Source organism: Cygnus olor, chromosome 4 (genome assembly GCF_009769625.2).
Source record: "Cygnus olor isolate bCygOlo1 chromosome 4, bCygOlo1.pri.v2, whole genome shotgun sequence".
NCBI lineage: Eukaryota > Metazoa > Chordata > Aves > Anseriformes > Anatidae > Cygnus > Cygnus olor.
The window spans coordinates 29,275,947-29,291,480 of NC_049172.1; the positions used below are offsets into that span (position 1 = coordinate 29,275,947).

At 37.0% G+C, this 15,534-nt stretch overlaps 1 long non-coding RNA gene across 1 annotated transcript in view; it reads left to right on the forward strand.

Annotated features, from left to right (window-relative positions):
• Positions 1 to 592: 592 nt before the first annotated feature.
• The window catches only part of LOC121069594, a 73,948-nt gene continuing 59,006 nt past the window's right edge, over positions 593 to 15,534 (forward strand). Inside the window, exon 1 of the long non-coding RNA XR_005819512.1 lies at positions 593 to 724. This is a non-coding gene — a long non-coding RNA (uncharacterized LOC121069594). The remainder of the gene's footprint in view (positions 725 to 15,534) is intronic.

The following is a 15,534-nucleotide window of genomic DNA, read 5'->3' on the forward strand; positions in this document are numbered from 1 at the left end:
AAAAGAACAGGTCCCAACTCTATTCAAAACTAAGAAAAAGCAAAATTTTGAACTATGGTCTTCTCTAGGTAAACTGAAACCCTTGCCTATTTCTTTTATCTTTGTTGAGTATTAATCTGCTATCTAGAACCAAGAAAAGTTTGTACTGCTGAAACCAATGAATGTTTCCTGAAAGTTTGATCCTGATTGACAGTTGTATATATATATATATTCACAAGTTTGCTTTATTTTAGCCATTTTTCAGAAGAAACGATATTATCGTGTGGCTATAGAACTTGCTTGTTACTTACAAATAGCTAGACTTCTGTCCATTATGTTTAAGGATTACATAAATAATTTGGATTTGAGAATTAATTTGTTTTATCTTGTATTTTCCCCTTGGAAAAACAGAAAAAAACTATATAGAAACCCTTAAAGGAATTTAAGGATCAGCTGAGGCTGCAAACTCTTCTTTGAAAATTGCTTGGCCCACACCTGTGAATTTGTGATGTGGGTTTCTTGTGGGGGAGTGTGTGCACAGCTGAGACACTCAGCTTTTTTAAATTATTTTTTATTATTTAAATAAAGGAGAAATATTATTTCCTTTTTTTTTTTTTCCCTTCTAAATTTTGCTTGCCCAAGAGTAGGGTGGACTCTTCTTGTTCTGTGTGGTGTTATATAAGAAATATAGTATGCAACTATCAACAAGTTATGAAGGTAAATTCTATCGCAGCAGGATGCTAAGGTAATTATGCAATGAATCTCAAGTATTTTCTTGTAAATCGCTATCTTATTGTTTAGCTAGAATTAGAAATTTCGGGAGCCTTTGAAATGTATTGTGAGGTCTGTAGCGAGGGGTAGATCTTTGTGTGTTTGGTAGGAGCTACTGACTTTAAGGATGTAAAGAATTCCTGTTCTGAAAAGAAAATAGAGACAAAGTAGCGTGAAATGGGATTAGTAGGGGTTTACACTAACTTTTTCTGCCTTTGAGTTTGTGTGTGGCATGGGAATTTCAGGATGCTTATTTTGCTTCTTTATAGCTTAAAGTGGCAGGGGTGCAACCTGTTCTGAAAAGGTTGTGGTTAGTAGTCTTTCTGTTTCTGAGTGCTCTGTTTTATTTGTGCAACAACCTCTTAAAATAAAGTGGTGTCTCTGTTGGCAGCTTGGTGCTGCTTCAGGGCAGAGCCTCTGAGTGGAGCTGGCAATCTTCTTCCTGCAAGTAATGGGAGACAAAAGAAAGGAATGATGGGGGAAAAATGTCATAATGATGATGTGTGTTGCTAAGCCAAATTTGTTCCAAAAAAAAAAAAAAAAAGACACTTTGGAGCTCCTGGATGTTATTTCTGTGTAGAGGCTGTAGGAAGGGAGTCATATGAGTGCTTTGTTATAGAGGACATATAACCATTTGGCTTGTAATGGCCATCTGAGAAACCAAATGCATTGAAAAGGTTTTCTTTTGCCATCTATACATTCATCTTAATTTAGCGATGGATTATGTTGCTTGGCTGAATTTATCTCTGAGATGTTTTCTATTAAAATGCTAATTCTGCTAAGAAAAAAATCTGAGAACGTTTGGTATGGGGTAGTCTAATTAAAGCTCCACGTGATCGGGAGTATTTCAAATACCAGTTAACAATCATGCACCTGCATCTAACAGGCTATCTGCTAAGCCCCAGAAAGAAGAAACTCTAAGAGTAGAGTGCAGAACAAGTCTCTTAAAACATCTATCGGAGACGTCTCCTTTGTGGGTACATCTGCTGGGATACTTACTAAACGCCTTGGATAAGCAAAAATACATTAGCTAAGATGGTGCCTGCTGTAGGATCTTCTAAAGCTATAGGTAATTTACAGAGAGAACTAAAATGAGAGCGGAATCTCCAAATGCAATATGGCTGTTCATAAAACAGGTGTCTGAAGTAGCATGTGTGACCATTGAGGTGATCTGTTTCAGGGAACTGTAGAGCTCTGCTTGCAGATGTAAGGAGTTCTTGGTGATGTGGACTGGTCCTTAATAAACTAAACTGTGTCCTGACAGTAGCTGTAATTACATGGATTAAGGATTTATAGTATGAAGAATAAACAAGATGCCTATGCACATATTCTGTTGGGGGGGGGAACAAAACAGAGGTAAAAAAAGCACACAATTCTTCACAAAGATAAAATGAGAATGAGGAAAGATGTAAATGTGAGAGCTGGAGTCAGGATTACAGAAAATCTGGATCAAGTGCCTGTTCCCTCCTTTAATTCCCTCCCCCCGCTTCATTCCAGAATCTTCTGCCTGTAGCCATGGCCGTGGTCAAGGAAAGAAAGAGAACTGAGTTCTTTTCATTGTGCTTCTTGCTTTGAAAGCCTCTGAATAGGCCATATTTCAGTGTGACCTATTGAAAACACTGAGGATTTTGTACTAAGAGTGATCTCCTTACAGAATATTGATATTCTTCCTTTTGCGAGAGGAGGCTGTAATGTTTCTTGTTTCTAAAGAACATATTTCAGTTTCACAGATGAGATGCGTAATTCCAAAAGACTCTTGCAGCACTCTCTGGTACATAATGAGCATTCTTTAGAATTCCCATTAAAGTTGTGGTCCTTAACAGCAGGAGGCCAAAAATAGTCATAAAGCTACTATTCAAATGACATGGGGGGGAAATCACATATGAAAGTGAATTGCAGGGCTGCTATGTACCAAGCATATATTCTATGCAGAAAAGCACTCCAGCTCCCACTTCTCCATGAGAGCCTCGAATTATAATATTACATAAAGCATGCAGTTTAGACCAGTATCTCTTCATTTACAAAGTTTGCACAAGGGATGATAATGTTCATAAGGAACCCCATGTTGTATTAGCCTAACCAAAATACTTTTAAAGTAGTGTGTGTCTTATCAATGAGATTTGAATAAGATTGCATTCGTTTAAAAATACATAACCTAAAAGAAACTTTGAATAGTTTTAGAAAAAAAGTGGGGAAACTGTTGACGTTTCTGTGCCTAGTTTTTTTTTTTTTTTTTTTTTTTTTTTTAATACAAAGCTTTACATGGAGTCCATTTTGTGGATTAAAAATGAAAAGTAATATGTTAAACGCATTCACTGGCTAAAAGGAAAATAAATGACAAATGAATGGTCAGATTCTGATTTCTAGTGCAGGGGGTTCTTTTACCCTTTAATACCAAATAGGCGTTGTTGTGATCTAGCCAGTGGGATCTGGAATGAGCTGAGCCATTCTCCATGGAAGTCGCTAGTCAATTGAATACCTTTATCCATTAGTTTTCATGGCTGTATCTCTACTGACTGCGATGATAGTTTAGAAACCTGGCTCAAATGTAAATACTTAACTTTGGGAGGTCTGATCTCTAAATGTTTCTTTTTATGACAGACAATACTGAAGGGGCTTGCAATGATTTAAGCTGGTAGATACAGCTGATATTATGCCTCAACTGCATATTTAACAGAACCATTTAAAAACACATTTATGTTCAAACATTACTGAATGCTTTGAAAGTTTCAGTATGAAAAAATCATAAATATTCTGACATTGCTTCATTTCAAAGTGATATTTCAATTGGAGGGTAGGAAAAAAATGTAACGGGAAGTAGATGGCAAGATTGAAAGGTTAATGTGTATTTTTTTGCATTTTTTAATGGGAAAAAAAAAGTGAACTTACACGCTAAAGTGCACTCCACTTAAGACAGACACTTGAAAACTATCTTGAGTTCTTTAATTGTTCTTTAAATGCACACAAAGAACATGTTGAACATCAGAGTGGCTTACAGTTATGCTCTGTGGTGTCTGTTTAATGCTGATTCACAGCAGAAGCTACTACCAACTGGATGGCTGCTGTTTCATAGGCAGCAGTTATCAAATGTTGTGTACAGTAAGAGCCAGCATGTAGCTTTTCAAATTTAAAACAGGGACAACCACAGAGGCACTCAGCTAGCTATCATCAGCAAAATAGAGTGGGCCAAAATTGTGCTTGCTAATCACTGAGTTGTACTGAAAGTCTTTTCCTCTCAGAAAAGTACTAAATCAGGAAAACCATCTGTTTTGTTGGGATGTTTAATGTTTTATAAAACTGTTGTTTGGGGAAGGCTGAATGTGTGATGGGGTGGGACATGCAGAAGTCAGTCATTTACCTGGGCAACAAGAAATAGGTCCAAATTGCAGTTCTGTCTGACTTTTTTAGCATGCACGTGCTCCTGAGCCCTCGATGCTCCAGATGGGTGCTCAAACCCATAGTGTGGATGGCAAACTGGGCTATAAATATAAATATTTTTTTTCTTGCGCTTTTTCCTGAGGTCATCAAGGATATCATTTTTGTTCTAATGCAGGATGAAAACTTTGATATTTTCTCATGAAACTGTGTTCTTGTTCTCTAGGCAGCCCTGGAGGACTGTGAATGATAGGTATCTCAAAACCTTCAAAATACCTCACATTGTTTCTGACAGCCTGACAAACAGAATGCTATTAGCTGAGTCCCAAAGGACAGGTTAGCAGACCAGCTAATCCCCTACTGTGAACATATTTATTGTCTTCATTGTTTTCAAGATTATGAAATTGACAGTTCCAGAGGGCGTGAGTTCTGCTGCAGAGAAACACAAGTTCCAGTAGTAATGTAGCTTTAGTTGCCCACTTACACAAAGCACAAACATCAGTGTCATATCTGAACAGTTTAAATTTTGTTATAGAAATGTCATGATGTGGTTTAGAACAAATTAAAAATTTCTTGCAAATTTCTTTCAAACCCTCAGACAGGCCAATGGAGATTTCTCATCTTATTGTTTTTGTTGTTGTTTCTTTGTCTTTATCCCTGGCTTCAGGTTAACTAGTCACTCTTTTACAGTCTAACATAATTCAAGAACAGTTGAATTTCAAGAAATTTCTTCTTTCCAACTTTCAGCTGTTAGTAAATATTTATTTGGTGGTGGTTGTTGTTAGTGGGTCAAATTCTGCTCGGCTTGGCTTTTGACACTTGTTTTGCCTGATCAGAGTGAAGAACTTAATATGAGGTTCTACGCTTTCACTCTAATTGTAACATGTCAGAGAACAAGTTTCTGAATAGCCAAAATCTTTTGTAGCATTTCCAGCTAAAGTCACGGAATAAAGTTCATTAGGTCAATGGATGAGTAGAGATTACTATGTGAAACAATCCAAGCCTAAATGCACCCTCACCCCCAGGAGGTGGGGGTAGTTATTCAAGTCTGTTTTTCTTAGAGTCGAACAGCAGCACACACACTTAGAAATTTGCTGAGGGTTACAAAAGCATTTGAAACATTTGGCCTTTCAATCTAATCCATTTATTCAAGCTTTAAAACATTAACAGGTATTTTTCTCCTAGGACTTTAACTGAGCTATGTCACAGTTTAGTATTAAAGTAGCGTGTGCTTTGGCTGAAAGAAGGCCACAAAATATTAACGTTTCAGGAGTAGTTATCAAAATACCATCCTTGGACTGCTTGTGAATTTAGTAATAACAAACACCAGAGAGTAATCTCTAACAACTTGTTTCTATGGAACTGTAGCTTTTTCCTTCTGACTCTCCCATTTTATATGACAAATTGATATATAAGTTGCTAATACATATTTAACATTTTCCCTTCAGCCACTGGAGGATCTGAATAATCTTTCCTTATATAAACATGTTTTTAATATGTGGTTCATACAAATGCCATTAAGGTGACTTTTTTGTGGGGTGGGGGTGTTACAACTTTATAAAGGCCTATGTAGGTATTCTATTTCTGAAGTAATTGTAAGTGTATCACAGTTACTGGTCATGTTTCATAATAAAATATAATTGTATAATGATATAGAATTATTTTAATGAACGTATCGCATGCTGTTCTAGTCATGGATAAAATCTGAAGCTTAACATAAGAGACCTCCACTAGGGCATCATTCAGTGTAAAGAGGCTCCTCCACGCTGCCCTATTTTCATCATTCTGCCTTTGAATCCTGGCATCAGAGCCACCTTCCTTTTAGTTGAGTAAGAACAGATGGGTCTCCCATTGCAGCCTGTCTCTTATCCTGCCAGAAGGCTCACTTTTAAGTCACATGAGGCAAGAGTTAGTCTCTCTCCTTGTGAAGTTAAGCGAGCTGTCAATCTCTGCCCCTGCTGACTGGGGAGCAGGGAACAGAGATCACAGTGATGGGAGGAAGCCACACTTCTGACGTGCTCAGGTGCTGGGAGGAGACTCATTAGAACTAAAATGCTGTTCTTAAAAGCAAGTAGTCGCTTTTGTTCTCTGCTAGCCTCGTGTCTCCACTCCTCAGGATAGCTAGACCACATATGCAACAGCAAAAAAGACCTAGCCATTAAACGTAGGCCTTGCAAGGATTAATTAAAAAAAAAAAAAAAGGTGGAACAATAAATTTGTGGCATCTCTATATCTGAGTGAGACTAGAAATAATGCGCTGATGCTCACCAGTGAATCAGTCATGGTGAATTTTAATAGATTCTCAGTTTTCTTGAGTACCAGTGTTTCTCACAGCTTTCAGTGTTTACTTAACTAAAGTAGAGGTATAATGAAGAGTTTTTTTTCTGTTCTCAATTTCCTTTTCACTGTTGAAATACTCAAAATCATAATCTAGCTTCTAAGCTATGTTCACGTCACTGAAAATAACAATAACAAATTGGAGTGTAGCTGTTTTTGAGAATTTACAGAGCACAGGTAAGCCATTTGAATGTCTATTCACTTCTACAGGACTTTAGTAGGATAGGTTTCCATACTAAGGTTTAATATTATGCACTCCTACATGCCAAAATGAAGCAGCCACACCAAAGAAAATCTTAAATTCATTTTGTACCTGTGGAAACTACCTATTAGGTAGTTTTGTTTTAATCTGTGGAGCTTTGAGGTGTCTTTTAATCCTGCTTTAAACCAGCTAGCATTATCTGTGTATAAGAAATGGATATTCAAGTCACGGTTGTGCAATGTGAATTCAAGACTCTAATTTCCCGTGTCGCACTCTATAAAGTCAGGATAATGGCCTTCCACAGAGATGGCATAAAGGTAAATACCTTATTGATTGTGCAGCTAGGTAATGGGCACTTATGAATATCTAAAATGGATTGGTAAGTTCTGTGGTAAACTCCAAACTTTTCATGGTAGTTGTGCATGGCTTGTAGCTGAGGAAAATTCAAACTGCAAATAGTATCCTTACTCCTGCCTACCAGGGAACTGCTGATTCTGCTATACCTGCAGTTGCAAAACAGGAATACATTAAATAAGGTTATGATTGTGCCTAAGCACAAAGAGCGTCTAGTTTACTTGTAAAGAGAGTGGAACAAGCTTGCGGCAGTTTTGGGAACAGTGTCTTGGGAAAAACAGGAGTATGAAGAGCTGTTTGCTTGCAGGCTGAAGCTGTTCAAACACAGCTGCCTTCACTGGAGATCTGAAAGGGGTGTTACACCTGTGAGTTGTAAAACTTGCTGTTGCTGTCAAGACACCTGCTCAGGCATACAAATAATTGTGAATAAATCAACCCTGGAATTTGATATTCTCTACTGTTATCTGGTTATTTCTTTCTCAATGAACTAATTGCAACACCTGGAATCAATTCTCTCCCATCCACTGGGAAACTACAGCGATATCATGCTCCTGAATTTACTACTTCTATGTTGTGAGTATTGTGTTCAATATCTTTTCTTCATACTGTGATTACGATTCCACACTTTCTGCATCTTTTTGCACATTTTGTGTGCATCTGAGTTCTCCGACAGAATTAGGAAAACCTCCCATGTAATGTTTGCTACCAAAAAATCCTTCAACACCTGAAGGAACATAAGAACCCCGGGAAGGAAAATATCAGTCTAATGCTTTGAAGGCTTTTCACTAGCTGATGTCAGACCAGCCTTGAGCAGTTCTTTTCCTGTCCTTATATCTAACTCCATTTTTATTTTCCTGCGGACAATCTAACCTGCTCTACAAAGATGACTGCTTGACTTTATCACTGTACTCTATTTTAGGGCTTACAATCAGCAGTTGCTGTTCTCCAAAATGCTGGTGACGGTCATTGCTGTATACATTTCTAGAGGTATTTATCTCAAGAGGTGGGTTAAGGATTTGACTAAGAAATCTTATGCATAGCACTGAGTTTCTTGTGCATAGGGTAAACAGAAAAGTTCAACAGCTGTTTTCCATGGCATGACTTCTGGAAGTCTATCAGTATGAAAGACATTGGGGCTGTGTCATTGCTGCAGGAAGTGATATATCAATCATAAAAGAATCTCTGTTTAGATAGCTCTAGAAATCTGCTTCAGAATCTTCTGTGGCTTTACAATGTCTGTCCTAAATCTACAATATTCATAAATAATTTATCCTGAGTTGTATGAGACTTTAACTGCTTTTTCTTGTGAGGCTTTGCCCCGAGGAGTATTAAAGTGAACTGGGGAATACATGCGTGACCTGGTGTTTGATATCCACAGTTAGACGGTTTTCCAAAGAATGTTTGTCTTGCTTTTTCTCAACTCACAAAAAAAAAAAAAAGCAAGCTTCGTGTAAATTAGTTTCAAACGTTACTGAAATATCCCTGACAAACTGCTTTGATTAAAAACTGAATCAACTGTAACCTTAGTAAGTAATGTGTACCTCATTAAATGTAAGTTGTAGGCTTTCCTTAGGTTACAACAGTGTACTTTAAAAAAAAAAAAAAAAAAAAGGTGATTGTTCTCAACTTTTATGAGCTGTTAAAGCTATTAAACTTCTGGCCATGATGCTATAATGACATGTACAACAGGTAGGGTCATGATTTTTCTTTTAGCTAAAAAAGTAGATAAATTCCATGACTTTGTAGTGTTTAGAAAAACATTCTGCAATAGGAGGAAGAAATGATTTGAAGCTCTGAAATGTTTTAAAACTGTATCAGCTATAAACATTTTGAAAATGCAGTATACTTCCTGTTAAAAACAGTGCTCAAAATCAGTATATTGTTAATATTACACTCATGCATCAGCACTCATTAGAACAACAGCATGTCACTACCAATTGCTCAGGAATAATGGAAGCTTTACAAAGCTTTTAAGAATGGTAGCAGAAAATCTCACCAGTTATGACAGGTATAGATTGCTAAAAGTATTTGCAGTTGGAAACTGAAGATCACCAGCCATTTCACTGATAGCTTTGGAGTTTTACAGTAGATTTCCTTCCATAAAATAAACTTTTTAAAGAAGATATGCATCACTTTGTTGTCCCAGTTAGGAGTGACAGCCTTAATGTGATTTGCTGATTCTATTAGAGTAGCTGTGCCATTTCACTGAATATTGACACAGATGCCCATGCAGTTGCACTACAGCATGAAGCAGTCCTTCCTTTGCAGTGTTGCAGACAACTCACCCTGTGACACTTCTGCATGGACTGTCTTTTATTAATTAGTACTATTCCCCAGGTTTTAGTTCACCAGTCTAATGAGCTTGCTGAGCAGATATTTATAAAACTCTGAAGCATTCCTTGACAGCAGAGAATTGACTAAAAGTATCTGGTACTTGTTAGTTGTTTTAATTATTATGGGAAATATTGTGAAGTTTCATTCTTATAGGAAAATCTCTTGTTTACTGTCAGTTTATCAATGCTAAAATTTAAATTCTCCTTTGCATGTATTACCACAATAACTTTGTGCTATGAAGCTTTTTATTTTTGTTAATTTTATTTTACTTTTCCTGGGTCTGAGACATTGCTCTGAAGAAAAGCTTTGAGTTTTGGAGGAAAATAAATGTTTTCTTCTTGGTTTCATCACCACTATGTCTAAATCTTCCAGCAAACATCACTGCAGTTTATGTACTAATGTATGCATCACCCAACTGCTGTTTGACCAAGGAATGAATACCGAGTAGGGCATTTATACTCAGGTCTTCCATTTTGGCAACAAGTGCACATTACTAGCAGAAACACAGAATTACCTGCAAAGAAAGATGATCATCCTTTTACAGTTTTGAATTTTGGCTAGGAATGAGTTAATAAAATGCTTCATGTGGGCCCCAGAATAGTTCTTGTACGTAGGCTATATCCTCTTCTGGTGACAGCATGTGACTGAACAAAAGCTACTAATTGTTGTTATGGGATCTCCATGGTGATGCATGACAACATAAGTTACTATCAATGATGACAGTGACAGCAAGACCAATAGATGCAGGACCAGCTGAAAGTAAGACTTCCCAGGACTTGCTCCAGGAGCTCCCCACTAAAAGGGAGAAGTAATGCTATTTCTTTTTTTCTGATTTCTCACTCAGTTTAAGTGCTAAGTCCATCTCAGCTTATAGTCTGCAAATGAGCTAGGGATGATGTGCCTCAGCTGTTGCTTTTTGTCATATAATCAGTCTGTCCTTTGGTCCCCTGATCTGTCTCTATCATTAGATTCCAGCTTCGTGCAAGTTGACCTTGTTGGTGACTTCTTTCACTGGTTTCAGTCACCACACCTCATGCCATTCCTTCCTGTTGATAGTTTTGCTGGTGTGAGGCAGGACAGCAGCAGGGCCTCTCTCTGCCTTGAGACAGGTTCTCTTTGCAGACTGAGTGCAAGGAGGTGAAAAAGTGAAAAAATAATACATCTGTAAAAGCAAAGATGAAAAGAGAAAAAATAAGTCATTACCTGGAATATTGCAGTATGTGATTTCATTTAGGATCTTTTCCAGTACAACCTCAAAACCAGGCTTCAGTGCCCTTAGCTCTTTTCAAAGCAGCATCAGAACAAGTTCATGAAATGAAAATATATTTTTAAAAAGGCTTTTTCTGCGCTAAGGTAGAGCCTTCAAATATTTTCCAGACCACCACAAAAGCCAAATACAATTCACTTGAAAATGAATTATTTCTTAATGCAAAGAAAATACAACTTGAAAAAAGTGTCAGTCTTTGAAACTACTGGATCCTTTTTGGAAAACTGTCTCTTTAATACCCGGCATGAACAAGAAGATAACTTTCAAGAAGTGGCTATAGAAAAGAATTCTCCCCATTGGATGTCATAATATAAGCCTTGGAAAAGCACTTATATTAGTTGTAAAATGTGATTGATGAAATGCTTTTGTAGGTTTGTGCACTTTATAGATTTAAAGGCTCTTACAGGTAAGCCAAATCCTCCTCTCATGGTTACAGAGGTTACTGCACCTAGAATAGCAGATGGAAATGTCTTAGAGTTAACAGGCTGCATAATACCTTAATCTGTTAAGTCTTGCCTTTTCTGTTTACTTCCTTGGATGTTCAGAAAAATACCTAACTCTTCTTACATATTTGTTTTGCAAGCTTTCAGAGTTATCAATAGTTTGGAAATACTGTAATTTGTGTTGACTATTTGCGCTCTGACCGGGGTTTGTATGCTGGCACTGTTTATTAGGTTTATTTTACTCACTATTTTATTTAGTGAGTGTATGCTGGATATTGTTACATTAGAAGAAGAGAAAATAGAATTGTAGTATATGCCAGTAAATATTACTTCACGTCTTTGGAAGTGGCAAGGAAACTTAATACTATAGAAGTAAATTCATACTAGTTTTGAATAAATTTACAAGATAAGCCCAATATGATCTATTTTAAATTATACTACAATTACTCTCGAGAAGCTTTTATTTATAAATGTGACAAAGTGAGTACCAGAAACAAACCAACTCTTCCATACCTTGGAGGGAGATAGTCTAGAAAGTGTGATTTAGGAGAAAATTTTTCTATCTTAAGCATGTTTTAGGAGCAATCATAACGGCAACTTGGCACCAAATAGAACACAAAGTGGATTATCTAAAATCCTGTAAAGGAATATATTGCTGTTCATATGAATCTTGCTACTGGCTACTATGTATGCACTGCCCAGGGCATACATTCCGGTTTCTATGTGATCAGAGCAAACTGTTGCACTGTCTTTGAAAGACTTCACCAGTCCATATTTTTAGGTGGTAATGTTAATGCTACAGTTACTGGGGAAAGATCATTTATTGTAGCTGTCTTTCTAATGTGTTCTGAAAACACATTCAGAATGTGCCCTTCAGCTGTGGATTTTTGAGCTCTTATACGGCAACTTCTGAGCCTTTTTTAGATCTGCTTGATTTTTGAGATTCAAATAGCTTCATTGTGGGCTCTGTCAAGGCTCAGCACCTTTCATCATACTTGTTAGGTTTATTTTGTCCATTGTAATGCTTAAATATTTTTTTCTCCAGAACTACTATTGTAGCTCTAACTTATTATTATTAGTTTTTTTTAGTAGTGGTAAGCCCACTGCTATGTGTAGAGGGTTGTGGTTTTTTTACTCCTTACCTGATACTTATATTCAATTTCATCTGCGAATTTTATTATCCAGTTTTGTAAAGTCTTATGCATGTCTTTGCAGTCAATGTTAAGCTCTTCTATTTGGAACAACATAATTTCATCATCTGTCACTTCGTTGTTTATTTCCTTTTCCATGTAACTTGTAATGTTGAACAGCGTGTAACCCAGCATGTGTAAATCTTCACAGCCTTTCTCTGTTATGAAACTCCACCTTATCCAATCTTTTAACAAATTCTATGTTCATGTGAGGACCTTCCTTTTATCCCATGACTACTTAGTTTCTTTAAGAAGCTTTGGCAACAAATCTTGTTGAAAGTCTTGTAGCTGACTGTCAGCTGGATCTCCCTTATCTGTGACCTTGTTAACTATTTTAAATGCCAATTCCCAAACCTTTCACTGTTGAAAAGTCAATTGTCAATTTGACTCTCTGATATACGTAACAATGTTCCTTTTAATGTGGTGTGGAGATTTGTGGTGTTTTTTTTTAATTCCCTCCCCCCTTTATGGTAGTTTCTTCTACCTTTCCTGGTGCAAATGTCAAGCTTAGTGTTTATTTTGTAAGATTTTTTTCTGTAACCCTTTTAAAAAAAAAGTTAATGTCACTTTTTGTTTTCATCTTCAAATAGAGTAAATGCAGTTAAAATTTAATCGAGGTTTTGTACACACAGATAAAATTGGCCACCTGGATACTGCCAAACAACTATTTTAGCAGCATGTAGCTCAGCATGTTGAACTGCAAAAGTATTGGGATAAGTACTGACATAGTTGCACTTCAACAGAAATTGCCTCTGTGCTTTTGAAATTGGTTCATAGATCCAAACGAGAGAGTTGCTGTTGCATCTTGATTGCAGTGTAGAAATACCTGGGAGCTCCCCTGAAGAGAGATGACCCTAATCTTCAACTCCTTAGAGAAGTATTCTAGTTATGAAGCTAGTTTAAGCAAGAAGCCATTCCTGGTGCTGCTGCCTTTGGGGGTTGCATGTAGTTGAAGAATATTCTTAGAATCATGCTTAGATAAACTGATAAGGGAATGCTTTTTGATGATACTGATCCATGATTTCTCTTTTTATCATATGTGTGGTCAGAAAAGGAGCTGTACCTCAGTGGAAACTCAAGTGCAAAAGGGGTTTCTTTCAGTATTAGGCAGCAGTTGAAATTATTGATTATGCTTATGTAATGGCTAGAGTAGTAGATATCTTTAAAAGTGGGAATATACTTTGTACCTTTGAAAAATAGAGTGAAAATGTCCAAGAAGTTCACACATTGTATAAACGGTAGTTACACCAGAGAGCTTATTCAGATTTGTCAGCAGGATAGTGACTATTTCATCAAACAAAATGAACAATAGGCCCATAAGGGGTACATTAGAACTCTCCTCTTCTGTTAGGAGGCAATAGCTTGTTGCTCAGCTGTCCCAGTAGTGATGATCTATGCTGTATGGTTTCCTTTAGATGATGAATAGAGAGCTCTGGAAGCTCAGAAGGCAGGCTTCTCTGAGAATCAGCAGTGAACGAAAATATTTTTATGCCCTGTGCACTCCTGTGAATGTCAGTGCAGAAGAACTTGACCTTTATTCCATTCATGAAGTAGAATGCCCTTAGTGCATCAAGGGAGACACTTGGATGTAGTTCCTGATAAAAAGGAAAAATTTGGCAGTCTAAATGGAGAGTCACAGTTCTTTTTAGGCTATCAGTAAAGCAAAACTGTTCTGTTCTCTTTATATGTCAGTTGTGCTGAGAGATATTATCATGGTTCCTATTCTCCTGTCATGTTAGGCCAGTGAAAACTAAAATTTCCTTTTCTCAGTGTTTTTTTACCCTCCAAAGACCAGAAGACATCAACATAAAATAAAAATACTATGTTGTCATGATAATGAAAAATTTTAGTTTATGAAATATGTGAATGCTTACATTGTCTTTGCTTAGTGTTTATTGGTAAAAAGCCAAGATACCAACTGTGATTCTGCTGCTCATTATGCTGAGGAATTGATTCATCTAAGCTACTTAAGTTACGAGTCAGTCATGGTTTTAAGTTTGTCCAGAATTGCAATGTTCTAGTTAGAACTCAGAAACAAACAAAAACCAACAACAGTAAAATAAAACAGCAGTTTTCGACTATTATTTAAAAATAGGATCAATTACTAAAGTTGAAAGTTTAATGTACCAGGTCTTAGTCTCTTTTGGTCTTTCTTTATGATGTGAGATGAAAGCATGACAATCAGGGAAACTGTTAAAGAAGCTGGAATGCTTTCAGGTAGGAATTAATCAGTACCTTAGGTTTAACTATTGTTCTATTTGCTAGCTGAAAGACTACTAACACATCTTTATCTTCTGAGAGATTTTTTAAAATGAAAACTTTTTGAAAGAAAGAATTTAGACACTTAAATCCAGAAGAGGACTTAGTGTCCCCAGTTAAGGGGGCATTGCTCTACAACCCAGTTTAATATGTCTGGGCACTAGAGAACAATGAAATTTAAGACTTTACTTTCCTGAAAGTTGGTTCAAGGCTTTTCAATAGTGTAAGCCAAATCTGAAATTCAGTGTTCCCCTACCTCCCCACCTCAAAAGGGGGAGGTGTGTGTGTGCGGAGAAAGCAGAGATGATTTTGAAGTTGACCATGCTTTCAGGGACTGAGATGAGTTTGGAGGTAGGAAAGGGGCTATCAAATATCTCTATTGTTTGAGGAAACTTGGAAACTTTGTTGGTCTGACAGTGTAATTAAGCCTCTCCACTTCCTGAATTATTCACTTAACCCTCCACAGTTTCTCTCCCACAATGTTGCTTAGTTCACTGGTTCATCAAAAGCTCACACAAAAGTAAACCTGCTATAGAGATGGGGGGGGTACTGCCTGTTGACAAATGTAAGTTTGTCTTTACCAGTGCTCTGTTTTTTGGAACTCTAATTGTTGTGGTGTGTGTGTTTTGTGTCGTGTCTGTCGCCCGCCCCCCATCCCCAGCAGAAGGAAGAGGTATATTTCATCTTACACTGAGTCATTATAAAAGGTATTCAGCTGGTGAATTGCCTGATCTGTTTAAAATTCTTGCTGTAAGGGCCAAGCATTTGGTGGTATAAAGACTTCACTAGTTGCAATCCACAACCACTGAAAGCATAGGCAGACATCAACAGCACAATCCTGAGCATACGGGTTTAGTGTTAGGCAACACCTGAATGGTGCCCTGGTATTTCAGTGTTAGAATTTCTCAGTCCTTGTTTAGATCTGTTTTTATTCTTCATTTTTTAGAGGTTTGATTTATTTTAATTGTCATGAGAAATAAAGATCAGGAAATAGAGAACTTGTAGAACAACTAGAATCATTCA